Below are 7,984 nucleotides of genomic sequence, written 5' to 3'. Positions count from 1 at the left end.
GTTTAAGGTGGGAGTCGAGCAAAGCTGTCTTGCTGCTGCCCCAGAATTGAAACTCAATACAAAGTTTCTCAATAACACACACAGCATTCCTTATTTCCCACTTCCTGGTCTTCGCTTTTTTTTTTTTTTTTTGAGACAGGGTTTCTCTGTGTAGCCTTGGCTGTCCTGGAACTCACTTTGTAGACCAGGCTGGTGGTCTTCGCTTTTGTTTCTTTCTGAACGAGATTCCCATTCCTCCCCGTCTGGCCTCCCTTTCCGCCTGGCCACCCCCAGCTCACGCTCTGATGGATTCACCACCACCTCCTCCAGGAAGCTGCCTAGGCTCTCCTGCCACCCCAACAGTTCTATTATACCACCTGCTTCCTCGTTTTCTGTTTGATGGAAGTGTCTGATACTACTGCACCTAGCACAAGTTGGGGGCAACAAATTAGATGCCTAGGGACCAGCTGGGTGAAATCAACAATACTCTGCAGAATTGGGCTGCAGGAGCCATGAACAGGAAAGTCCAGGGAGATGCTGTTTTGTAGAGTGCTGTAGCGTAATAGATTCCGGTTTTGCTCACTTTTCCCCCTGTTTGGATGAGATGGGAGAAGAGTCAGAACAAGAGACAGGGCAACCAGGATCTGAAGAGGCTGGACTCCAGCACCCCGATGTCCTCAGAGCAGCTAACATATCAGAGCTGGACAAGGCGCTAGAGATGATGGAAGCCCATGTCTTTCTTAGGTAAACTGAGGCTCAAAGAAGTGTAAGCATCTGCCCAAGGTCACATAGACAGGGAGTGCACCTTGGGCCAGGAGCCCTGCCCTTCCTGCTTAACAGGTGTCTTCAGCTGGATTGGGTTAATGTCCGGACAACTATCTTCCAAATTCTTCCTCCCAGGGCCCCATAATCCTGGAAGTCCAGCCTACACTCTCCCCAGATCCCTGTTGGCCCTCAAGCTTAGAGCAACAATCGCTGAGCGCCCCCTGGATGGTGTGGTCTGGGCGGATCTCCTTCTCCTTGACTCACCTCCAGCCCCGGAGGGCTGGACTCAAGCTCCGCGGACCCGGCCCCAACTGCACCACAGCCCGGGCTTGCTCCTGCTCTGCGAGGCCGCTCTCCTCGGAGCCCCGGGTGGGGCAGGTAGAGCCGTGTGCACTATGCCTTTAAGTCCCGGCGAGATGAGCGCTGTGAGTCGCAGCCGAGGCTAGCGCGGGACGTCGCCATCAGCCCAGCTCAGGCCAAGAGCAGAGGGACAGCGGGGACCCTCGCCGCCCACTGTGCGCCCGTAGCCCGGGCTCAGCGAGCGGCGGGCGGCGCTCGGTGTGATGCGGAAAATGTGAGAGGCAGCGCAGGGCAGTGGGGAGGTGGGCGCGGAAAAGGGCGGCGGCAAGGCAGAAGGAAAGGCAGCGGGAGAGGCCGGAGACTGGTCGGGGACAGGTGGAAGACAAGAGCAGCGACCGAAAGGATCGAGAGCACACGGCTGTGGGCGGGAGTGCGGGGGAAGCCGCAGGAGCGGGGCAGCTGGGCCCGGGCTGGGGTTGTTAGAGCGGCCACGGCGGGGCAGGGCACAACAGCGGAGGAGCGGGAACGCCCGCGGGGTGTCCTCTGGGAGCAGCGGGGAACGTGAGGCGCGGTCGGCCCAGGAAGGGTCTCGCGGAGAGGTCGTTGTGGCAGCGGGGAACCTTGATGAGCTCCCCAGGAGGGCGAGAACGCAAAGTGCAGAGTCGGGTGTGCAGCGGCGGGGGTGTGTGCGCGCCCCGGTGTGCGCGAGTGTGAGCGCACGGGCGGGTGGGAGCGCGCGTTAGGGATTCTGCTGGCATCGCAGCGTGGAGAGCAGGAGGCAGGAGCCGGGCGCGCAGGAGAGCGCGGGGGCTCTGCCGCGCACACGTCGTGCGCGCTCTCTTGTGCACATACACTCTTTTGCACACACACACACACACACACACACACACACACACACACACACGCCCTTTCTGCTTCGTTGGTTGCTGCTGCCACCATCTCGGAGCTGAGCCCTGCGGAGCGAGAACCCAAGCTGGAGCTGGGATCGGAGGCGAGCCCAGCCTGGTGATGCCGGCCCAGAGCAGAGCCCCGAGCGGACGGCTGGCTCTGATGGTGAGTGTGGCTGGGTCTGGATTCTGCGGCTGGGCTGGGGCCGCAGGGGTGCAGGCGGGGAGCTAGGGTGTCAGCCCGCCGGCAGCGCCGCGTGCGCAGCCTCTGATTGGGCTGGAACCTCGGGGGCAGCCGTGGGGGTGGGGTGTCGAGTGCGCGTCCGTGACGGGCGTGCACGCTCAGCACCCCCTCGGCGTGACCGCGCTCCCCTCCTGCTGCGTAGCTCTACCAAACCCTCACCTGGCTCGGAAATCATCCAGGCTTGGAGCAACTTTGCGGAGCATTACCGGGCGTGGTGGGCCTGGAGGCGGTGGGGGTGGAGGTGCTTTAATGGTACAACTTTGTCTTTTCTTTCAAGAGGAGAAAACAAGGGGGAGAGTGGGGTGGGGACTCTGTTGGGCCCCTGAGGAGTCGAAGGTTGCCTCTCTGACACTGCATCAGATCAACCATGGGCTCTCTGGGACTCCTATCAAGCCCAGCAGTGCCCCTGGAGTTGTCCCCATACTGGATTCCTGTGACCCTGCCAGGGTCAGGTGGAACCGCGTACTGACAGCTCCACAGGGGCCAAGAGATGTCTTTGCAACTCCCATGAAGGTGCGGGAGTGGGAAGGGTGCAGATGTGTGACCGTGAGTGTGTCCCTGGGTGCCTCCTGCTTGGCGGACTGGCTGTCGGAAGAAAGGAACTACCTGCCAATGGAAACAACTGTGTTTGAATTGTGCCATTTGGGGGACTAGATGCCCAGCACTCAAGAGGCTGGGGATTGATGGGAGGGGCATAACTAGGCCCACTAGCTTGGCATCTCCATCCCACCTTTTGGCCAATGTATGTCAAGCCTGTCTCACTCGGTGTATCCCCTTTCCGGTGAGTCTCTGCTGGGCCTGTACTGGCTGCTTCAGGAAACATTCCAGAGTTCCCTTGCTAAGTCTTTATCTCCAGTACAGGTTCCTCCTCAAGGAAGCAACTTTTGGCTGCTGATTGATCTTGAATCCTTCCAGTTCTCTTCTGTACAGATGGAGCCCATATACGCTTTCCCCTGGCATTCAAAGTACAAACCTTTGGGCGTTGAAGCCTTGATCTTAGCTTGGATGTTGCTTGGAGGGGCCAGCCAGTATCTAGCTGGATTTTCTAGGAAGGCAACCTCTACATGTGACTAGCTTTCAGGTGTAACACTTCCTTCCACCTCTGTTATCTCCCTGGACTCTGTCAGCCACCTCAGGAGAAGGCAGGATCCTCAGGGAGACTTTCTGCTCACAGGAGGGTGCTGAAGCAGAAACTGAGCTAGGAGAACGCCTCTCTCCTGACTCAGGACAGTCCCTTGCCTCTCTGATGGGGTGCTCTGATCCCGGTCCTGGAGAAGCAAGGAGAGACAGACAGGGTAATTGGGTATTGTTCATTGACCTGGAACCCTAGAGGTCTGTTGCTGGAGTCACCCCAGGACAGCTCTCTGCTGTCAGTCACCAACATCTTTCCGGGATGGGATAGCCACTCAGCCTGAAGCTGCTTCACCAAGGCACTTTCTCTTTGACTTGATCTATGAGACCTGCTCCAGTCTAGTCGAGCTCATGCTGCCTAGATTTGGGACCAGAGCCTGTTTGTGCTCTGTGATGGTTTGTAGCCTGGTCTGCTTGCTATACTCTGCCCAGCTCTGGCATGTCAGTATTATTTCAGAATCTATGATGAGCTATGGTGAGCCTTGGCATTACCCGTGTGTGTGGGCCCCCTGGACCAAAGGGTTCATCCTTTGGAAAGTCGTTTTGCCATTGAGAGCTAAGAGCATCTGTTAAGGGGAGGAGAAGGATCTTGGTGGTTGCTGGGCCAGTTCCTCCCCAAGGGGCCCAACTCAAGCATGGGAGGCCAGAGCTGTAAGTCTGAGGTCTTTGACTTCTCAGGTCCATTCAGGCCTTTGTGGCTCAGGAATGACCGGGCCTCACCTTGGGTGTTGTGATTGTGCCTGTAGGATGGGTGCTGCTTCAGCTTTCTCAGCCTCTGTTGGCATCCCTTCCCAGGCAGCCTCTCTCCTCTCCTTTCTCCTGTGCTGGCTCGGGCTGATTCTCCGACTCCTGCTGACTTGATGTTCTCAGCTAAGGTTTTTCTGTTTCCTTTCGGCTCTGCTCTCTCTCTCTCTCACTCATCTCCCTAAGCTAGGCTTCTGTTTTGTTCTGAGGTGCTGGAAATCCAACCGAGGGCCTACATGTTAGGCAGGGCTCTGTCCTGGAGCCCTGGGTTTTTTTGTTTCTTGGGTGTGGATCAATGTTCTAGGTGGCTGGAGAGTGGCCTAATGCCTGGCATGGCCCAACTTTTGTCATCCAGGCCTTTTTGAATTCCTGCCCTAGTCTTCTGTTCTAGAGGTGGCTGTGCTCCATGCTTCTAGTTGGTTCTGGCCAGAAGAGTCCTTCCTCTGTGTCTTTCTAAGCTGGGGAAAGGGCAAGTCACCTCTTTGGGCCTTTGTGCTGGGATAAGAGTTCTCCTGTGTCCCACTGACTCCCCCTTAGGAAGACAGCCACTCCACTCCAGCTGCAGGTCTGTGGCCCCTGGATTCTCTCCCTAGCTAAAGATCTGGCCCACCTCCTTTTTGTCTGGGGTTTAAATTGTTACATTCCAATTGTTACCTAAGAAAGTTGCTGGGTAGACTGGATCATGGGGTGACTCCATGGCAGACATTGTCTCTGACCATTTTGGGGTACCTTTAGAGTTTGAGGGTCATTCTGGCCAGCATAATCTTTTTCATGATTTCCCAGGGCTGAATACCTGCTCACCCCCAATCATCTCTTGGACCTTGCTCTCTACTTCCTGGAATCCTGCACTTAGGGCTCACTGTATTTCTGGGTTGTCTGGTATGGAACCTGGGGTGTTGTCTGTCCAGCTGCCCACATGGGATGCTGATGATCGTGCTAGCCCCCCTTGGATGAGCTGTGAAGGGGAGCATGCTTGTCCCTACAGCCCTGTGTCTGAGTTGAGCAGGCTGAGTGAACACACAAGTACACGGATTGGGGGATGAAAGGGGGAAGCGCAGAGGGCACTAAGAGCCAAGAGGGATTCGGGACTGCTGAAATGTTTCAGGCACGTGGTGGATGCTCAATAAATCTTTGTTGAATCAATGAATGACGGGAGAATGTGGATATGGGTGAGGGCTTTCCAGGAGATGGCCCAGCAGTAGCAAAGGCAAGGGTGTGGGAAGCACCCGGTGTGGGTAGAGTGTGTTTGCTATGGAGTAGCTCACTCGGGAGAATGACAGGCTATAAGCAAGATGACATAAAGAGAGTCTCAGTGTCCAGAGAAGGAGTGTGTGCTGATGCCAGATACAGGCAGGGGTCAGGGATGAAATTCTCAAGGGACAAAATTAGATTTGTGATTTAAACCACGCCTGATGCTGATGATGGGGACCTTTGGCCAGAGAGGCTGTGAGATGGTCCTGATGCTGTGGGGAAGTCCAGGCTTGTGGCAAAGGCAGCATCGGGGGCAGAAGCTTTTCCTGGGAATTAAAATTGTCTCTTCCTGGGAAGGACAAGTGTCAAAGAAAGATTTTTATTTTCCCGAATTGAGGCATGAGTGGATCACAAGCACAGGCCTAGGGCTCAGGCCTCCAGTCTCACTTAGGAGACATGGAGACATAGCAAGTGCCCTGAGTCACAGATGCCTGTGAGCGAGCCACTGAGCCCTTGGGCCTCAGCGTCTCTCTATAAAGTGGGAGAGATTGTCTCCCTGGATAACTGGATGAGTTTGGATGATTTGTAATCTTAGGGGGTCAAGGTCAGCAGATGAAGAGATTGAGCTCCAGAGGGGCTGTGGCTGGTGAAGGGCATAAAGTTCTGGGGTGCAGCATTCCAGCCTAGGGCTTCCCTGGCTCTTTCCGGGGCCTGCTGGGCAGAGGTGGGTGGGGTGGTGAGGCCTCAGGGGCTCTAAGGAGGCAGTTGCTTCTACAGTCCAGCTGTCAGAGAGCATATGGGGCCATATGGCCACATCCGGGGAGGCTCTGGCTGCTGGAAGAGAGATAGCGGCTGTCACGGTGTCCTTCTGGGTCTACATGGGCACTTCCAGCCACCAGGGCCAGGGCAGGCAGAGGCCAAAATGGAACCTTGATGTCCAGGTTGGTTTGGACACGGAGGTTGGGTCTTGGCAGGTGGCCCACTTGTGGCACCCATCTGCTAGGGCATCTGGACGTGCATCTTTGTGTCAGGACTTATCTAGTTCGCTTAAGGCCAGCTGGGACGGCCACCTTGTTCTCATGTGCCCCACCCAGCTCTGATGACTGTGTGGACCGTGAGCCTTGGGGAGCCAATCTCAGGCCTCAGGGGAGTCCTTGTGTGTATGGGTATACTCCTTCACACTGAGCACTGATTCTCTCTCTGAAAGTTTTGGTGTGGACAGGCTTCTTAAATCAGCCAGGTATGGTCAGAATGGACTGTGGTGTGGATGCCAGGTGGAACTGAGTTTTAATTTTTATTCAGCTGCTGCCAAGCCTGGTAAACTTGGGTAAATCACATCTTTCCCCCCTTGAAATTCAGTTTCTTTACTTGTATCATGGAGAGATTGATATTAGCTTAGTAGAAATGTCACCACCACACTTTGAAAACATTCCATTCAGGCAGTGATAGCTCATTTTGTGCCTTCTGCAGGGGGGAGGCAGAGGAGAAGTGTTGAGTCCTGTTGGTTTCAATGTCCTGACTGGAGCAAAGAAGAGCCTTGGTATAACCTCCTAGAACAAAATTTTCTATATGATTTCCACATTTTTATACTTTTGGGAGTTGTAGTAGGACCTCCTGTGGCTCAGGTTGGCCTTAAACTCACTATCCAGCAGAGGCTGACCTTGAACACCCGATCCTTCTGCCTCTACCTACAAAGTGCTGGGATCACAAGCATGTGTCACCACATTTGGATTCATATATAAGTGTATGTAGCCATATGTATATATACATATACTGTAAAGTCTTTATTTATTATTTTACTTTTAGGTGTTTGAGTTTTTGCCTTCATCATGTAAGCACCCAGATGCACACAGTTCCTAAACAGGTCAGCAGAGGCTGTTGGATTCTCTGCAACTGGAGTTAGAGATGGCTGTGAGCTACCAAGAGGGAGCTGGGAACTGAGCCTGGGTCCTTTGCAACCAGAACTCTTAACTGCAGAGCCATTTCTCCTGCTCCTTTCCTGCATGTCTATGCTCATGTTTAATCCCAATGGTTGTTCTATACTGTGGGCAGAGCATTGCCTCATTGCACAGAGAAGAAAACCGAAGCGCCGGGGAAATGATAGTTGGATTGGGACATATCTCTGGTCTCCCAGTCCAGTGTTCTTGCTCCAGGATTAGATTCTCCAGACTTCTGGGGTAGAAACTGGAAGTGACTTTATCTTCTGTCTGCTCCAAGCCTGGGGACTCTGGAAACTCCTGGTCAGCACTGTTTTCACTAAAGCAGGAGTAAATGGTGACCAGCCCCAGTCATAGTAGCTGCTACCCGGGATGTTCAAAAGCATTGCCTGTGTCTTGATAGTTTTCCAAGTAGTCAAGGGGCAAAGTGTGGGTAGCCCCCTGGCCCGGCAGGGAAAGAAGCTGGGAGGATCTAAGAGTAGCTTCCATACAGCTCTGGGCTACGCCAAAGTGAATGGGGTGGGGTGGTGAGTGAAGGTCCTGGACACTGCCTATGACCTCTGTGTGACCCTAGAGAAGCCACTACTCCCCCCAAGCTCCATTTCTTTGTAGATTGAAGATAGTGATCTCTTAGCCTGTGTCCCAGGGCTGTTTTTGAGGCTGTAGTGCAAATGCGTGTTTGTAAGTTGGTGGAGCATAAAGACATAATATTCCATGACAGTGAGCCCAGGAGTCTGCACCCTACAATTTAATGACCCTGCAAGCATTTGGTGATTCACTTGCTGGGTGCTTCCTTTGAGGCCAGC

The 7,984-nt window shown here is 54.3% G+C and overlaps 1 protein-coding gene across 3 annotated transcripts in view; it reads left to right on the top strand.

Moving 5' to 3' along the window:
- Positions 1–1,022: 1,022 nt before the first annotated feature.
- Lingo1 (leucine rich repeat and Ig domain containing 1) overlaps positions 1,023–7,984 on the top strand; it is a 179,411-nt gene continuing 172,449 nt past the window's right edge. For 2 of the 3 annotated variants that reach the window (XM_029481938.1, XM_029481940.1), the window contains exon 1: positions 1,553–2,097. The gene's annotated coding sequence lies outside the window, so the exon portion shown is untranslated. Of the gene's footprint in view, positions 1,319–1,552; positions 2,098–7,984 lie in introns of those variants that run through there. The other variant, XM_029481939.1, reaches the window with a different exon arrangement.

Source organism: Mus caroli, chromosome 9 (assembly GCF_900094665.2).
Source record: "Mus caroli chromosome 9, CAROLI_EIJ_v1.1, whole genome shotgun sequence".
NCBI classification, from domain to species: Eukaryota; Metazoa; Chordata; class Mammalia; order Rodentia; family Muridae; genus Mus; species Mus caroli.
Note: the sequence above shows the minus strand (reverse complement) of the source record. Positions and strands in the feature narration are given on the sequence as shown.